Below are 19,312 nucleotides of genomic sequence, written 5' to 3'. Positions count from 1 at the left end.
GTTCCACCTTACCTATCTCCTTCCTTAAATGCAATGGCCAGAACAAGAAATGAAATTTTCCAGCTGTGGTCTGACCAAGGAGATGATGACAGAAGGATTACCTCCTTTCTTCTGGACACTAACTCTTTTAAGCCTGCTCTGACATTCTGGCCCATGACTGTCATTATCTCCCTTGGCTCTGGATAGGATATGATTCATGGGGGTCCCTTTCTCTGTGCTTCGGTCTTGCCACTGAATGCAACAAAGGAACAGAAGATTGGCTACGAAAACCCCATTTGTTCTCACTTACTCCCAGAGTTGTCTGTTATTGGCATCCTCTCACCCCTAAGCCAGGGCTTCTTAAAAATCCACAATTAACTCAGCCAGAGGCTGGTGCCCAGCAGTGGGTTGGGAATAATCCAGTATTTCCATAGCTTAGGCAGCAGCCTGAAAATGAAGGTAGGAGAACTCAAATTCAACCCTTCTCCCCAATCCTAAACCCACCTCCAAGTGGGCCTTCCCTGGCCTCAGGAAAGTCAAGAACTACACAGACCATGAGAAATTCAGAAGCTCCTGCCTACTGTATGCAGTTCAGGACAGTATTGAGCCCCTCCACCCCTCTTTGGGAACTCTACGGGGCCGAGGGATATTCATTCTCCACAGAAAAAAAGAAATCAATTCCTCTTACCCTAATAAACTCATATTTCTCTAATCCTTAAAGGTTTACAAAGTGTTTTCCTCATTCCTTGTGAAATAGGGAGTGTGAGGACCATAGATATTGGAGCTAGATGAGATTTTAGAGATCATTTTGTCTAAACTCCTCACTTCATAGGGGAAAAAATTGAAGTGAAATGAGGAAAAGTGGTTGGCCCAAGGTTACACAGATACCAAGTAGGGATGGAAGGGACTAAGCGTCTATATAGTGCCTGTTGTATACCAAGTACTTTCTACAAATATTATCTCATCTGATCATCACAACAACCCTGGGAGGTAAATGTGCTATCCCCCTTTTACAGTTGAGGAAACTGAGGCAAATGAGGTTAAGTGACTTGCTCAGGGTCACACAGCTACTGTCTGAGGTCACATATGAACTCAGGGCTCCCTGACCCTAGGCCTAGCACTCTGTCCATTATGCCTCCAGCTGTTTCTAGCAGAGGCAGAGGCAGAGCCAGAAAGAAAAAACAGGTCTTCAGTCTTCAATTCTAGTACTCTTCTCCCTGGATTATGTTGCCTCCTCATCTCCTAGGTGAGGCAGACAGAAAGATAAATGCCTGTCCACAAGGAACTGACCCTCCAGAAGGGGAAATGACAAGCACACGAGTGATTACGAGGCAAAATAAGGTAAGTGCTGAGTTAGAATGAGGAGGGGATTAAACAGTGTAATGGGGCTTCAGAGGAGAGTTAAAATCACCAGCAATGAGGTTAAAACCCCAAAGCAGTGAAGTTCACGGAAGAAGTGGCCTGTGAGCCAGGCTCTTGAGGAAGGGTAGGACTTCAATTGGCAAAAAAATATGAGAAAAGGGAATTCCAGACAAAAGGGAGCTGCTTATGCAAAAAATCTGGAGGATGAAAAATGTTGAGTGTATTCAGAGAACAGTGAATCACCCAAGATGGCGGGAAGTAAGTTACATAAATAGAAGCAACATCAGAAAGACCAGTAAGGTTAGCTAGGGTCAGATAGTGGAAGATCTTGAATGTCAGGGTTTGGGCTTTATCCAGGGCAGGGGAATGACCACAATCAGAGTTGGCTCTGCTCACGTATGAAGGTGACTCTGGTCATGTTTATAATCATAGATGGATTGCGGAGTGAAACAAAGACAGAGACAGAGCGACGGACAGACAGAAAAGCAGGCTGGAGGTGAAGAGACCTATTAGGAGAATATTCAATTAAATAAACAAATTCAATTCAGCAACCATTCAGTAAGCCTTGTAAACGCAAAACCCTGAGCTAGGTACTAGGGATTCAAAGGCAGAGATGAAATGGGCCTTGTTCTGAAGATGTTCGTTTAAGGTCTGATGGGGGAGGGAAGGAGGCAAGCGGTACAATTACACAAATAAGTAAGAAAACAAGAGAGGCTTCGATGTAAGTGCAAGGGGGGAGTCCAGGGAAAATGCCAATAATTATTGCTGAGTCACATCTGACTCTTCGTCACCCCATATGGGGTTTTTTGGCAAAGATACTAGAATGATTTGCCATTTCGTTCTCCAGTGGATTAAGGCAAGCAGGTTAAGCGCCTTGCCCAGGGTCACACAGTTAGTAAATGACTGAGGCTAGATTTGAATTCAAGTGTTTCTGACTTCAGGCCCAGTACTCTGTCCACTGAGCCACTTAGCTGCCCTTCTAATAATTTAGGGCAATCCAACTTTAAATAATTATAGTGCCAATCTTGGTTCTGGAGAACAGGGGATGAAATGCACTTCCCTTCTTTGAGTATAGATTTGAGTGTAGAATAGTATTTACATCATCAGGTAGATTCATTGCATTTGTTGGTTTCGCTGATTTTTTTTTCCTTTGAAGGAGGAAAGGGAGATGGGTGGGAACAATTTCTGGAAACAAATATTATATTTTTAAAAGGCATCAATAATACTTTTTTTTTATTAACCTAAGCAAAGCTGGAAGGGATCTTAAGAGTTCATCTAATTCCAACCCCATTATGTGACAAATGAGGAAACTGAGGCCCAAATAGAAGTGACTTACCCAGCTAAGTGTCAAAGCCATGATTTGAACCACAGTCCGGGGACCTCAAATCCACCATTACCCTTTCCAATACCCCATGCTGCCTCCTTAGGTAATAAGGGCCTGAATTAGGATGTCTGCCTAGTAAAGGAAGTGATGCAAGAGACACAGTAAAGGAATCTGAGAGGAGACTCTCCTAGTCATAGGATCATGGGATTCAGAGCTGGAAAGGACTCATCTAGTTCAAATCTCTCTTTTAACAGATAAAGAAACTGAAACAGGAAGCTAGAGCAATAAAGGACCTTTGATATCATCTGCTCTAACTCTCCTCATTTAACAAACGGGTAAACTGAGGCTCAGAGAGAATAAGAAACTTGTCCAGAATCACACAGGTGGTAAGTAGCAGAGATAAGATTTGAACCCAGTTACTCCAATTCCAAATCCAGTGCTCTTCCCACTACAACTTCTATCAGCATTTAAAGAGGGGAGTTTATGCTAACCCCCTCCCTCAGATTCTTGCCATTTTTAAGAAAACCCCAGACCCATTGCTATGACCCCCAGCTGTTCAGTACAATGAGATTTAAATGTCTCTTTCTTTAGCAAAATTCCTAATGGAAACAGAAGATGAGAAACCACAGAGAATAGACCAAGAAGTTCAGTGACAGGCAAAATTTTTTATGGTAGAGCCAAAGAGCTTAGGAAACCCAATCATTTCACAACCCAGCAAGGTCGGGAGTGAGGAAGCGCAGACAGCAAAAATCTGAGAAAATGAGTGTCCCAGAAACTCAAGTTGTTTAATAATACCCGATTTTCCGCAAGATTGCAGAGTAGCGGTTTTGAATCCTACAAGGAATTTGGCTCTGGTTTGCCCATTGGCCCCTAGATCCTCGGAGAGAACTTGGGGAAAGGTGCTGAAAGAATCCATTTGGCGACTAAAGACAATGGAGATCAATCTAAAGCTGAGACGTGTTTCCCAATATTTGGCAGCAGGTTGGAATAAGAGGCCAGAGACTTGGGCAATGGAGGAGATAGGAGGACGGGGAGAGGAAGGGGCTGACAAATGGTTTTCTTGCCTCTGTGTGCAAAGCATCAAGTCTTCCAAGCTCCAAAAAGAAATGTGAATTTCTTGGCAAACTACCCAAGGGGCTGGGGTTTTAGCCTTTTCCCCCCTTCAACTTCTGAGTGGACTTGGACTTGGACACAGGGTAATTTCCCTCTTGATTTTCTTTAATTGTTCTCCCCATGAAAAATCGGGGATTGATGCAGACACCCATGTTTTGACCTTTTTTCATAGAACTGTAGGGTCACCAACTGGCTTAGTACTTTTAACTTGGAGTCATCCACCCGCACAGCTAAGGCCTGCACCAAAAAGATGTCTCACAGGTCCCCCCCAAACCTCTAGGGCTAGGACTTGGTGAGTCACTCAGGAAACAGGATGTATCATGTCCTTTGGACAGAGCTGGAGATACAGCTGCGGGTGGGGGAATTTTAAGATTTGGGACTCCTAGGGCAAATATGAATTGAGTACTAATGACTCAGTCTGGCTCCTTGAGAACATATTTTACGAGCAACAGTCTCAGCCCCCTCAGTTCTCCCTTCCTTCTGTTTCTTCACCTTCTACCCTGCCATTCTAATGACTCATTTATACCAGTGAGGAGCACCTGAGTTTAAATATCATTCTCTCTCTCTCTCTCTCTCTCTCTCTCTCTCTCTCTCTCTCTCTCTCTCTCTCTCTCTCTCTCTCTCTCTCCAGATTCCCTCCATTGACTCATAGAGTGGAGGCACCATGAAAAGAGCACTGGGTTAGGAGTCAGAAGACCTGAATTCAAATTCTCACCTGTTTTACTACCTGGGACCTGGGTAAGTCACTTTACTGCTTCAGTTTCTTCATCTTTAAATTAGGAGATCTGACTCAATGGCCTCTAGGGACACCCTTTCCAACTCTAAATCTATGATCTAAGCCCCAGGTTCAAATCCTGCCTTTGATGCTTATATGAGTGTGACCTAAGACCCTCCTTTGGCCTCGGTTTCCTTATCTGCCAAGTAAGGAGGCTCTGAGATCTATGATCCCATGGACAGAACTACATAATCTCAGAGCTGGAGGAGACTCTAAAACAGAACATGGAATATTAGAAATAGAAAGCATCTTATAACAGGAAACAAAAACTGTCAGAACTGGAAGGGACCTGAGACTCATATAGAACACAGGATGTCATAGCAGGAGTTGGCCTTAGCATCATCTAGTCCAACCTCATTTTACTGAATCTCTGCTCTTTGCTTTCTTTATCTGCCCAGTGGAGATAATATTCTCTCCCTGCTTACTGCCACCTCAGAGAAGCCCTTATTTTCTACAAAATAAGGTCAAACACTACCTTTTGCATAAAGCCTTTCCTGATGCCTCTTTCCCTCACAGAGCATCAAAATTGAACATTGAGTGTGAAAGTATCTTAAAAAAGAATAATGTTATCAGAATACAAGGGATATTTTTTAAAAAATTAATGGCTAACTATGATACAATATAAAGCACACTATTAAAAGGAATAAATGATTCCCCAAAGTTCTACTGTTTTGATGAGAATGGTGATTATGACATCCATGGGGACAAAGGCAGTCCAAGTCTAAACACTCTGACAACTTCCACTGGTCTCCTATGCCATATTTGGATCTACAGAGTGACCACACAATTGGTTTCCCCCCCCTTCCTCCAGCCCCCCCTCCTCTCTCCTCAGAAACCCTTAGCAGTAGTAAAATAAGTCAAATCAACATTCCTCTCCACTCGCCACCACCGGTGCTGGCCCAGTGAAAAGAAGGCAGGGGAATGCTACTTTTAAGGCTGATTGGGAATATTGACAACTAAGCAGAAAATCTCTCAATTTTTATTTAAGTGAAACATGTCTTCCTTTAACGAAATTAAGAAACATGAAGTTCAATTATTCTAGTGGGCCTGATCAATTAAGAATCTAATTCCTCTGGACATTCTATTCTCTATTGTCCTAACACCAAATAGCTAAAATATTTTACTAGTATCATCATTATTATTACCATATTTGGAATTTTTACTTTAATTCTTCAGAATAATTGCATTTACAGAATGCTTTAAGGTTTGCATAGTACTTTGCTATGTAAATACTATGTAATACCTAATATTTTCTCATTTGATCCTCACATCAACCTAGTGAAATAAGTGCTATTAATATCTCCATTTAATAAATGAGAACACTAAGGCAGACAGATGGTAAGTGACTTGCCCAGAGTCACACAGCCAGATTTGAACTCAGGTCTATTCCCGACTTCAGGCCCACTGTTCTACCCAGCTGAACTAAGATCCAGGAATTTATCCATGAAGCACCTGAGTTTAACTATTCTCTCTCTCTCTCTCTCTCTCTCTCTCTCTCTCTCTCTCTCTCTCTCTCTCTCTCTCTCTCTCTCTCTCGATTCCATCAATACACATTCTAGAGAGAAGCATATTTCTTGAAAAGTGCTAGATTTATAGTTCAGAGTTAAGAGACTAGATTTCAAATTCCAGCATTCACACTTACATATTGGGAGTGTCTACTTGGCCTCAGAAAACAGAACTAGGAGCAGTGGGTAAAAGTTGCAGATTTTGGCTCATAATACATAGAAAAATCTTTCTGACAGACAGTTGGAGCTACTGAAAAGTAGATTGAACTGTCCCGGAAGGAATTCCAGAGGACGAAACATGGTACATGCTTCTAGATGTTGCTGCTGTTGTTATAGTTTGTTCTTCGTTTGTCATCAAGAAGATGATGTCATGACTTGCAAATGAATTGGCTTAAGTGAGGGAGGGCTGTGCAAGGTCACCAGCCTCACTTTCTCCTCTGGAGCCATCTGGGTCCAGTGGCAAGATATAGATCAGGACGACTTGAGATGGCCATGCATACTTCTAGATAGGGAGGTGATGGACTCAGAATGCAGATTGAGGCTTATTTTAGTTTAATTTAGTCTTGTTTTGCAAACATGACCAAGTGGGAATTTGTTTTGTTTAACTAGGCATATTTGTAGTGGATTTTATTTCTCTTATTTTCTCATGGTGGGGTGGGAAGGAGGTGGGAGGGAGAGAATTTGGACCTAAAAATATAATGAAATTGAATTTTAAAAATTTACAAAGAAATGTAGTGGGTTCCCATTTGCTAGAGATCTTACTGAAAAATCTGATTGACCATTTATCAGGCATGCTGTAGTATAGAAAAGAGACCTGTTAAGAGTAGATAATCAAAGCCAATTGATAGACTGAGACTATGGATTTTGCATCTGTGTTGCATTGATTATAGTAAAAAGAGCAGAAGTTTTGAAGGACTTGGTTTGGAGTCACAGGTCTTCTATTCTCTGGATTTCTACATCAGTAAAATAAGTAAGTAGGACTACAAGATCATAGAATTTCAGAGTTTGAAGGGAACTCGAAGGGCACCTGATGAAACCTGTAGCTAAATAAATACTCAGTTCAAAACTCCTTTACAATGCTTTTGGATAGTGCTAGGAAGAAGGGAATAATTATTTATATAAGACCTACTATGTGCCAGCCGCTTTACAAATATTATCTCATTTGATCGTTACAACCATGTGAGGTAGATGCTATTATTATCATGACATAGCAGGACCACCCCCAACCCTCACCACCCAGGATCATTCCACTAGTTCTCAATGAAACTGACAGGCTAGATACCCAGACAATGGTTGAAACAACTAACTCAGGGTTTTTAAGTAACTCTGAGAATTACTAGGGTTTCTGGTACTGTTAGTTATGAGCCCCCATTGGTGTGCTTCCCATTTCAAACAGTCAGTGTACATCAATTAGCTTTTTAAAATAATAATAACCAGCGCTCTGTTTCAGGCACTGTGATAAGCATTTTACAAATACTATCTCATTTTGAACCTCACAATGACCCTCAGAGGTAGGTGCTTTCATTATCCCAATTTTATAGTTCATAAAACTGAGGCAAACAGGCTAAGTGACTTACCCAAAATCACACAGCTATTAAATGCCTGAGGCTGGATTTGACCTCTGGTTTCCCTGACTCCAAACCTAGCACTCTATCCATGGTGGCATCTGGCTGCCTTTATAGCAAAGGTGGCAAAGTAAAGATAATTGTTATAGAAATATCCATCAAAATGAATGATAGATATGCTCTCTCCCTATACACACAAGGTCCCTGGGCTGAGTGGGCTCAAAATTAGACAGTCCATGTGACCAAAGGGTAAACTCAAAGCTTCTGATTTCTGGAAGTCTTTTTCTCCTTTTGTGGAGATCTCATTGTTTCCCTTAGTGGCAGTTCTCTGCTAGGCTCTGAGGATCAGTGCCCTTATAGAATCCTGAGCTTCCTTTCTTCCACGTGTCTGGTTTATCTGTTTCCATATCTAGGGTCTAGTTTCCAAGTGTTCCAATGTGTCTCTTAGCTCCCAATGCAGATGCTGCCATAAGCCACAGCTGCTCTGGGCATATAGTTACTGGCTCAGGTGGATACTGCTACCAGGGTCAATGGGAACTCCAAATCTTCCCACCTTTCAAAGTAAACAAGGTCATAGCATGAAACACTTGATTGAACACTTTTTAAAAATATAAATAGGGCATAGTGGATAGAGGGCTGACCTCAGAGTCAGAAAGACCTGGGCTCCAATTTGACACATACTGGCTGTGTAACCCTGAGCAAGTCACTTAATCTTTTTTTTAGTTTGAAGTCTCATATGTAAAATGTACACTAGATGATCTCTATGATCCCTTTCAGCTCGAAATCTATGATGCTCTAATCCTATGTATGTGGCATTGTTGTGATCTAAAATCTAGTTACCTGTCAAGAAAAGAAATGAGGCTAGTTTTAGTATGTCTTGTTTTTGATGAAGCAATGTGGGCCCTTTATGTTCACTTTTCCCCTTTTCTAAATGTTCAAAAACCATAAATTTAACAATATATTCTAGAATTTTGATAGAAATAGGTTTCTATTTCCTTTTTTTTTTTCCTAAGGAGATGTTGATCCAGGAAGCCCCAGACTAATTTGATAAATAGTCCCCTAATCAACTTGATGAGTTTACAAAGTGTGGACTTTTATGGGTAGGGCATCTCTCATGGAGGTAGACATGTGCCCTGGAACTTACCGAGTGAACACAGAGACTCCTCTGATTGGTTCCTTAGGGACTGGAGTTGCCTCCAAATTGATTGGTGATTGAAAGTAAGAACAGACAGACTCTTCTTAGGAATCATCCTTTTCCTACAGTCTGTTAAAGCAAGCTATGAAACAGATGTCTTTTGCCTACTTTCTGTCCCTTAGATTTTCAGACTAGATCAAATAGGAGGAATATAAAGGAGATTTTTCCCTCTCTTAACCCTGAGTGGAAAATGGTGACTTGCAGGAGAAGCACATGGTGAGCCTCAGAGAGAAGTGTCTGGACTCACAGTTCCTAGCCATCTTCCTCTTATCAGTTTTTGAGCATTTATTGATGGAATATGCCATTCCTGGAAATGGGCTTCCCCAGTCTTGTGGATTATTTCATGGATAATGTTAAGTTATAGAGATCCAAAGTTCAAGGTCTGGATCTCCTAGTGAAACAAAAAGACTCCTTCAACAATGTGCTCTTTGGAAAATAAAGAGGCCCACCAACATGGCCTCTGAAGATGGAGGACTGGAGCCTCAACATGGAGATCCAGTAGATCCAGGCCTTGTCAATCTCCCATGATATTGCCATGAGTTGTAGTGCAGGTGGAAGGTGGATGGGGAGAGTTTGTCAGGCAGTCCTCAAACAGCCTTTGCCTTCTAGTGGAGGTGGGATGTGATGGACTATTTGAGGGCTTTTCATTTCTGTTTTAGTCATGGGATCCTTCATATCGTGTATATTTTCTGTGGTGGGTGAAATAAAGGCTGCCTCATGCCCATTGCCTATCTTGTATACTGAGTGACTCAGAGCTGGAGACCCTGCTACCTATATTTGGAGAAATGTAGACATGGGATTAAGCTTTATTTTGGAAATTTACTTGGAATTACACTTGGGGGGTGTGGTAGGGAATGTAGGGAGGGGAGAGAAGGCACAAACCAACAAGAAGTAACTAGGACCAACCAGTGAACCCAGTCTTTATGAGCATTTAAAAACTGCTGTGTTGATGAAATCCTCATATGGACTCTGGAACATTAGCAGACATTTAGCAACTGGTTCTGATACACTAACCACATAGCAAAGAAGGACCTTTTTGATTGGTTATGTAGTTGGGCTGCAGTATATTTAAAAAATGCACTAGAACAAACTTAAATTGTGTATTTCCTAGAATTTCTGGGTCTATGTCTGAAGGAACTTCTGAGCCTTAAGGGAGCGATGGAATGAAAATTACTATGATCATCGTGATTATCATTACTATTATTATTAGTTTTTCCTCCACTTGATTATTGATTCTATGCTGAGTATTTCGTTCAGTAGGAAAAAAACTAAACTAAACTAAAGGCACTAGTTAGCTGGGGCCATTCTCTTGGCATAGGCTCTTTGTGGACTTTTTCAGCCATTGGTGAAGAAGGACGAGCTGCTAAAAGCCACTGAAGTCATTGTTCTTCTCTTTCCTGGAGCTGGGCACACAGAGTCCATGGCCCTGCTGGGGTTTTTGTCTCTGCTGCATCCATCCTTTCCTGCTTTTAGATGCAGTTTGGATATGGCTATGACCTTATGAGTTTCAAAGGATCAAGATAAGCAAATTAACTGGGGTCTAGGAGCAGAGTCCGTGCTGGGATTTTGTAGACAGACAGTCCAGCATCAAGGCCCCAAGGAAAAAACATCAAGATGAAGGCCAGTGGTATTTGAGAAGCACTCATCCACTTCTCTGCAGAATTTGGAAGTGAGCTCTGGGAGGGCAACACTATAGAGAAACTTTATTAACTCGGAGCCTGCTCTCCACAGGACAGAGGTAGAATGAAGGAAATGCTCCCCCAAGTATTGCCAGGGGAGGGGGGGAGGTTGTATTCTTGTTCTTGCTATATCTATAAAGTAAATCTCCCTTCGTAAAAGGTAATTGGTGCTAATTAGCTAAATGGAACTGGGACATTAAGTACTTGCAGCTAACAGTGAGGGGAGCACATAAAAACACAAACCAACAGCATTGGAGAAAAGCCAACCCATAGCCTCTCTGGGGTACGCCCTAGAACCTGGAAAGGGTCATGTAGCTATACTGTCTCTGGGAGAAGGAGACTAAAGTAATTAACTACAGAGAGAAAATGAGCCTCTGAAATCAGGCTGCCAAGAGCAGATCTGGTCCATTTGAACCCACACCCCAGAGCTCTAGCAAAGGGCAGGAGATCCTTGCTGGGGATGACATTTCAAAATTAAGGCATTTGCTGTCCTGAAGGAGTCCTGTGTCACCTCTCCAAGTCTCCAGTTTTTCAAAAGTTGCCAGTAGGTCGCTCCACTTCTACCCTTGCATGTAGTTCATTTGAGCCGGATAACAAACTCATTCAAAGCAGTAAGGCAGAAGAACCATTTCTTCAATTAGCTTTAGCTTTCACTTCCCATGATAATTTTTGCCCTCTCCTTATACCAGCCCAAAAATCATTCTCCTTGGAAGAAAAGACAAAAGCCAAACAAGAGTGACTAGTTCAGCCTTCTCACCGTCTTCTGTTATCATTATCTAATCCTCTCCTGAGAAGCACCCCTACCTCCTCCTTGGTCCTCCTATTACCCCCAATACAGCATTTAAAAAAAAAAAGAATATCAAAGCAAAACCAACCCTTTCTTTGTTATTCTTGTTCTCCTAGCCTCAGCTAATACATGCTTTAGTACTTCTGATATTATTTTTACAGACCCTTTTACTCATCTATAAAAATCGTTTAAAAATTTGAACTAATCACCATTTTCCCCTATAGCGATATCAGTCTTTTGGAAACAATTTCTCCTATTAAAGTACCATTTTGCTAGTATTTATTCCAGTATTTACTATGATTGGAGTAACTTCTATTTGCGATCATGTCATTTTCACACTCACTCATGCCCTCAGTTGCAAATCTTTTAGCAAATCTCTTCACTTTTGGGTCAGAAAACACTGATTCAGATAAATGGCATATGGGACTAAATCTGATTCATAGCATCAGTGATAATAAAAAAAAAAAGGCAAAAACATTAATTTTTAGGAACAAAACTTCCTTGAAACAGGTTGCCTGTGCTCTGGACACACCTCCTGTTTCCTTTCTAACATCACCTGTTTTCTAGAAACTTTCATGTGTCACGGCACAGCAGACAATGAGCAGGCCTAGCCATAGGCCAGGAAGACTTGACTTTAAGTCTCATCTCTCACTCTGTGACCCAGAGCAAGAAATTTAACTTCTAGAGAGCTAGGAAATTCTTTATTACTACAAGTTGCAGATAAGGTACCAAGATGCATTGGTAGAGGGAGCTCTCTTATCTGGCAATTCAGTTACCACTCAAATCCAAGGTCTACTCCCCCGATCCTTATCCATATCAATGCTTTCTCTTAACCAGTCTCTGGTGCGTCTCTTCCTGGAACGTATGAGAAATCAGTCAGATGCAGCTGAACTAGATGCAGAACCCTCCTTCTAAAATCCCTGCCCCCCAACTGCATCATCAAGCACCTGGTTGTATCCCTTCCTTGGCCCTAATGCAGAGGTATGGGCTACCCTGGTATATAGAACCGCCCTGATGTGGAGGAGTCATTTGCAGCCCTAGTGTAACTTTCTCTTATTTCTTCCGTCCCTTTACTTCGGATGTCCAGGTATCTCTTTAAGCCCTTTCATTTTGTTGGTTAACATGCTCTGCAGTAAAGGCTCAGATATATTACATCCTGGGATACAGAAAGAACTGACAGGTATGATTGTGGCTTTATGCATTTACAGAGAAGTCTGATTACGAGGCAGCTAGATGGCTCAGTGGACAGAGTTTCCGATTCTTTTGTGAAATCTCCCCAAACCGTTTCAACGGATTGGAACAACCCTTCATCGTTGTTCCCTAACACTGGTTCATCTTCTCCTTCTCCATGTTATCTTTTTCCACCCCCCAACCTCCCGACACAGGTAAAATTACTCCTCTGCCTCTTCACTCACTTTTTCTCCTTTATTTCTTCCTAGAAGCACTTTCTCTACAATTTCAAGAGAAAACCAAATTTCCTCTCATGATCTGGAAAGTAGAAATAAAGTCTTCCAATAATTTCGCCTAAGAAAAAGATCAACTTGAATTTCATGCATACATAGGTGTTATTTGGAACTTACCAAAATAAACAAACAAAACCCAGAAACAGATAAAAACGAAATGTTCCTTTTGGATAGCTTTTTCAGCTAACACTAGTGGCAACTGCTCTGACAAAATGCCCTTTTGCAACTATGTTCACTGCAGTAGGGGCCTGGGTCCTCAGAGGTCCTGATCAGAAGCTTAATTTATTAGTGGTAGGAGTCCCTTTCCTCCCGATAGAATGATACTAGCTGCTCAGTTGCTTTTGATTGGTAATTAGTACATTCTTGCTATGTCCTAATATGAGCAGAAGATAATAGAAGCCAATCCAGAAAAAATTAAATTATCCCAATTATCTAATTGAATCTAATTACCCACCGTTTTTTTTTGCCTACCCACTGATGTCCAAATATATCCTTTTATTTCCCTAGCCATTTGACTCTCTAGACCAGAGCTCTTAACCTGAGCTCCACAAACCCTTGTTCGTGAGTAGGTTTTAGGGGTTCTATGAACTTAGATGGGAAAAATTGTATCTTTGTTTCAATGTAATGGGTTTCTTTGGTAATCCTATTTTTTTATTTCATGCATTTAAAAATGTTATTCTGAGAAGAGATCCATTCACCAGGCTGCCCAAGGGGTTCATGGCACAAAACTGAGCAAGAATCCCTTTTAACTCTAAAGGTTTATTATCTTTAAGTTACCCAACTCCCCTGAATCTCAATTTCCTCACCTATAAGATGAGAATCATAATACCTGCACTACCTACCTTACAGGGTTGCTGTAAGGAGAACATTTTGGTGATATTAAAGTGTCATACTTAGCTTTTCTCAGCAATGCAAGGATCTAAGACATCTCCAAAAGTCTCATGATGGAAAATGCTATCCACATCCAGAGAAAAAGCTATGGAGTTGGAAGGCAGACTGAAGCATAGTATTTGCTTTTTTTTTCTTGTTTTGTTTTGTTTCTTCTTTCTTGTGGCTCCTCCTATTGGTTCTAATTCTTCTTTACAACATGACTAATATGAAAATATGTTTAATAGAAATCTATACGTAAAGCCTATATCAGATTGCATGCCATCTTAAGGATGGAGGTGGAGAGGGAGGGGGAGAAAATTTAAAACTTAAAAGCTAATGGAAGTGAATGTTGAAAACTAAAAATTAATTAATCTTTTTAAAAGTGTCATAGAAGTGTATATCTAGGAGGAGTTGAAATAGAAGGTGAAGTGTTGGTTACCAGAAGAGTTAATTACATTCTCTTTCTGACCCCCATTCTTGTGTGGGTCACACTTTTTAGTCTACATCCTTGACTCAACCCCACACCAAGGCTATGGACTTCCTTTCAAACCTACTGCTAGAAGGAATGGTGGGAAAGAGGGAGAGAATGCCAGAGATAACTGCCCCAGAAGACCATTCTAGATCATTTAAAAGTCTTCTACCACCAAGACAGCCTCAGCTTCGATGGAACTATGTATTGGTCTGGATTAATGTGTTCTCTCTGTTTTTGGGAAGCTATAAAATGTAAATCAACAAAATCTCTTTTGTTATTCCAATCTCCCAATTTTGTACCAGGAAATGCCTCTTAATGGCAATAAAATCTATCAAATTGTCTCTCTCTGTCTCTCTTTCTTTCTCTCTGTCTCTTCCTGTCTCTGTCTCCTATATGTAATACACATTCTATATATCACATGTATCATATAATTTATCACCTATGTGTATTAGATATACTGGGTATATATTATATGTGATACATGTATATATAAATATCTATCTATCTAATGTTGTGGAGATAGAAATGATGATTTAGTAACTTACTAGGTATGTGGAATGAGTCTCTCTTGCCTTCTCTGTCTCTGTCTATCTGTCTGTCTGTCTGTCTGTCTGTCTGTCTCTCTCTCTCTCTCTCTCTCTCTCTCTCTCTCTCTCTCTCTCTCTCTCTCACACACACACACACACACACACACACACACACACACACCCTGCCCAATACCACCTAGCCACAGAGGGCCACTGAGCTGCCCTGACCCTCCCTGGGAAGCAGCAAGCACCAGGGGAGTTCTCATCAGCACAAGTGAACACATTCTACAGGTCCAAGAAGTTGGGCTTCTCTTCATCCTCATAGGAACTGCTGGGGAGGATGATCTGCCAGTGGCATTCCATACAGCCCTGGTCACAGCAAGAGCAGAAGAACACGGGTAGGTGTACTCACTGGGCACCCTGTCGAAGCACTAGCACAGGACCTTATGGCACTTGTGGAGGTTGAGGGAAAGGATCATTATTGCCTGTCTTTGTACCCCTAGTACTTAGCACAATGTTTGGTAAGCACATAATAAAAGCTTGTGGGTTAATCCAAATGACAAAATCCTCTATATACAATAACTACAATAAAGTAGATTAAGATAGAATTAAAAATTAATCTGAACTCATATTAAAGGAAATGGCAGATTTTGGTTCCAAAGAACAGATGATGAAATATACTTCCCTCACCTCAGTAGAGAGGTTGATGGGAATATAGTGTGCAATGTTCCATGTGTCATCAGGTATGATCATTATGTCAACTGTATTTGCTTGGCAATTTTACTTTGTTAGAAGAGAGGGTTCTATAGGTGAGGGATGATTGAAGTAAGTTATGACTGGTATTAGCATAAATAAAAAAAAGCATAAATAAAACTGTTTTTAAAAAAGAAGTAACACTCAAGAATATTAAATTGGGGGAAATGACTTGGACCTTAACAAACACATATGGAGTAAATCGGGGTGAGATATCACAATTTTAAAAGTACTGAGAGATAAATTGTCAACATGTCTTAGAGAAGAGAAGATTCCCAAAGATTGGAGAGTGTTTTTTAAAGAAAATAAGTACATAAGTATAATTTGGTACTTTTCTTGCTAATATTTAACTATTATCAATTATTGCTTGAGCAGTTGGCTGACATAGTGGATAGGCTTGGAATCAGGACTCTTCCTCTTCCTGAATTCAAATCTGGCCTCAGACACATAGTACTTGTGGTAAGTCACTTAACCCTGTTTGCCTCAGTTTCCTCATCTGTAAAATGAGCTGGAAGAGGAAATGAAAAACCACTCCAATATCTTTGCCAAGAAAACTCCAAAAGGAGTCATGAAAAATCTGACACAACTGGAAAATCATTGGTTAATTTTTTTCTCTCCAGACTGGAGTAGAACACTTCTTTCTAACTCATCATGAATTGTTATCTTAGAATCATGATCAGGACTTCTGATCAAGCTGGCATCAAAAGCCCTTCATGTAGTTTATATTTAATTTATTAACAATTCCTGGTTCTTACCTCCCTTTCATATTAGCAGACCTTTCTCAAACTGAACTGATGAATTAAAATAGATACATTATTAAATGTATTAAAATGTATTAGATATATTTGTATTATAGAATATAATATAGAAGTATATTTATATTATACAAATATAAATATATTTATTGTGTATTAAAATAATAGGTACATCAGGCAGAAAGATTTGCTGACCCTTCTTTCTCTTCATTTCAGCTGGCATGAGAAACACCTTTCCAGTTGAGAAGGAAAAGGAAGAACGTCCTATTGTCTATGGCTAAGCTTTTCTGCCTCTCCTTCCCAGGATGACCAAAAGAGAAATTATGTATCACAGAATCACAGAGTTTGAAGGATCCTTGGAATTCACCTAGTCCAACCTTTACCTAATGTAAGAAAGAGGAGCCCCCACATGTACAGCAAGGGAGTTGTCATTGTGTATGGCTCCAAGGGAGATTTTCATTCCTGCCAGGAGGGAAAACAGAAGGTTGGGATTGGAGGCTACTACTCTGTTCTCCTTAGCACCAGACAAATATTCTATTAGTAGTCTAGGAGATATGATTGAATTCAAGCTCACTTTTGATTGTTTTGTCATTTTGGGGGGAAGGAGAACCTCAAGCTCTTATCCAAGGCCTGATCCCTTTCCCACCTAAGATCTATCCAAGGAGAGCATAAAAGCTTGCAATCTATTTTCCCCCCTCTCCCAACCCATGTAGACTGAGCCTAAATATCTTCTCCAAAGGAAGAACAGGAGGGGAGTGCTAGAGAAGAAATCAAGCCAGAGAGTAATAAATGTCTGAGAAAATGATCCACTTCATTCCCTGGTGCATCAAAAGGGCAACTCCTCTTTGGGCTGACTTTGATGACATGATTCTCAACATGTTTCTCCAAAAGCCCCTTAGTTTTTCTTAGTCTGCTTAGTTTTAGCTTACCGTCTAAGTTACAGCTTGCAAAATAAATATATGAAAAAAATAAATACTTGCAAAATAAAGTAGGAAGAAACTTGCTCAAGAAATATAGATTTCTGTTTTTCTTCCCTACTTCCTCTTAATTTATATAGAATTTACTTGTAGATTGGGCTTGATGGCCTAGCAGAAAGACCACTATATCAGGAATCAAAAGAGCTAGGTTTGAATCTCAGCTCTGACACTTCCTAGTGTTATGAGGGAAAGAGCTTCGGCCTTGGAGTCAGTAGGACCTGAGTTCAAATCTGGCTCTCAGACACTTGGCACTTAATAGCTGTGTGACCCTGGGCAAGTCACTTAACCCTTACTGCCTCACCAAAAAGAGAGAGAGAGAGAGAGAGAGAGAGAGAGAGAGAGAGAGAGAGAGAGAGAGAGAGGAGGGAGGGAGGGAGGGAGGGAGGGAGGAGGGAGAGAGAGAGAGAGAGAGAGAGAGAGAGAGAAATGAGGTCATTGTCCAGGATGAAATTCAAAATCTTCCTCACCCCATACTTGAGCTGATATCCCCATAATGGGCTGCCCTCCCACTGCAGTGGTTTCTTTAGTTGAATGACTCCTAGAAGGAACTTCCATTCCACTCCTCATTCTCCATCTGCATTCCTCAAGGTAGATTGCAGCTGAGAGCAGCCAGTGCCAATCCATCTTCCCTCTTTAGAGGGAAACTTTTTCACTTTAATGGGAAGCAGGTAACAGGGCAATATTAAATATAATTTATTTCACTAATAGTAATGATTTCAATGTCTATATCACTTTATGGTTCACATAGTGTTTTCCTTACAACAGTTGTGCAAAATTATTATCCCTATTTTACAGAGAAAGAAATTGAGATTCAGATGGGTGGTGATAGGGAACCAGGATACAAATCCCTGCTCCCTAGAGGTTAAGGTCAGAGTTGTTTCCATCATGTCATGAGTTCATTTTGAATACTTGGCTCTTGAATTGTAAGTATTTTAATTTTCAATTACATAGTAATAACATAGGAGAAGGGAGAAGGAAACAAGTATTTATTAAGTGCCTGTCATGTGCCAGGCAGTGTGCTAATATATGCCTGCTCATTTGATCCTCAGAATAACCCTGTGAGGTAGGTGCTATTTTTATCTCCATTTTACAGTTGAGGAAACTGAGGCAGAGGTTAAGTGACTTGCCCAGGATCACACAGCTAGTAAATGTCTGAGACTGAATTTGAAGTTGGGTCTTCCTGACTCCAGACCCAGTGCTTTATCCACTTCATCACCTTGCTCATAACAACAATATTAACACAACTGTCACTTATATAGAACTTTAAAGTCTACAAATCCCTTTTCCCATGCTTGCTCATTTACACCTTGCAACAACCCCGTGAGGTGAGTATTGTAGACATGATTTCCAGTCCCTGAAAACTTAAGGAACTAAACCTTGACCACATGACTAATTAATGTCAGGGATGGCACACTACAACAGTCAGTGACAGGGATAGGAGGCCGCATGCAGTTATGGACCAATTCTCAAGCTAAGAAATGCTTTCTCTCTTCCTTCAGGCACCCCACATAAGCATATCGGATGGGAATTCTCTGTGTGAGGGCTCTTTGGAGTCTGCTGAATAGCTTCACCTGTGAAAGACGGCCAAATGATTTCAGTTTGCTTAGGTGCCTATAGGATTGTGTCCATGGCCTCGATCAGCCCACACCCTGCAGTGGGTACATTACGTGCAGGAAAAGAAAAAACACTTTTAGAACCTCTTTTTTTTTTTTTTCCAACATTAGTAACCAGGGGCTTTTACAGACAGTCCCTCAAGGAAACCAAGTTCTTTTTTTTCTTCAGGACTTGGCACTTTACTCCTCTCCCTTGGTGAATCTTCACACTTCAGTGTGGCACCTTTTCCCTGCCCACAGTGAGAGCCCTGCTGATGCCTTCACTTCCAAAGCATGGATTCCCTCCAATTTACCCAACTAAAAGTTCTTCACTGGGGACAACCTTCATGCTAAGTGAGTTTGTTCATCTGTTTTGAGTTACTTGAAAACATATAAAATTTTTTTAAGAAATCAAAGCTTCATTTTTAATAGGAATATAGTGTTTTTTAATAGTCATAACTTAGTAGCAACTACAGGAATTTTTTTTTATAAAATTGAAAAGAGAAAAAAATATCTTTGGACTCTGACACAACATGACAAATTTTAGCCAAAGTAGAATGTCAAAGTTATGAACAACGGAAAAAACAAGGGTAACAAGACGCTCAGTCTTCTTGGTGAG

At 40.7% G+C, this 19,312-nt stretch overlaps 1 long non-coding RNA gene across 3 annotated transcripts; it reads left to right on the top strand.

The window, feature by feature from the left end:
• The first annotated feature begins 4,298 nt into the window (after window positions 1-4,298).
• On the top strand, window positions 4,299-19,165 carry LOC110222361 (uncharacterized). Of its 3 annotated transcripts, XR_013484850.1 has the most exons (6): window positions 4,299-4,516; window positions 12,493-12,669; window positions 14,117-15,828; window positions 16,341-16,512; window positions 18,601-18,759; window positions 18,884-19,165. It is a non-coding gene; the product is annotated as an uncharacterized LOC110222361 (long non-coding RNA). The 3 variants fall into 3 exon arrangements; XR_013484849.1 differs by having other exon boundaries at window positions 18,601-19,165; XR_013484851.1 differs by lacking the exons at window positions 18,601-18,759; window positions 18,884-19,165 and having other exon boundaries at window positions 16,341-17,136.
• The last annotated feature ends 147 nt before the right edge of the window (window positions 19,166-19,312 follow it).

The sequence above is a fragment of the Phascolarctos cinereus genome, unplaced genomic scaffold (assembly GCF_003287225.1).
Source record: "Phascolarctos cinereus isolate Bilbo 61053 unplaced genomic scaffold, phaCin_HiC Scaffold_2;HRSCAF=192, whole genome shotgun sequence".
NCBI lineage: Eukaryota > Metazoa > Chordata > Mammalia > Diprotodontia > Phascolarctidae > Phascolarctos > Phascolarctos cinereus.
Note: the sequence above shows the minus strand (reverse complement) of the source record. Positions and strands in the feature narration are given on the sequence as shown.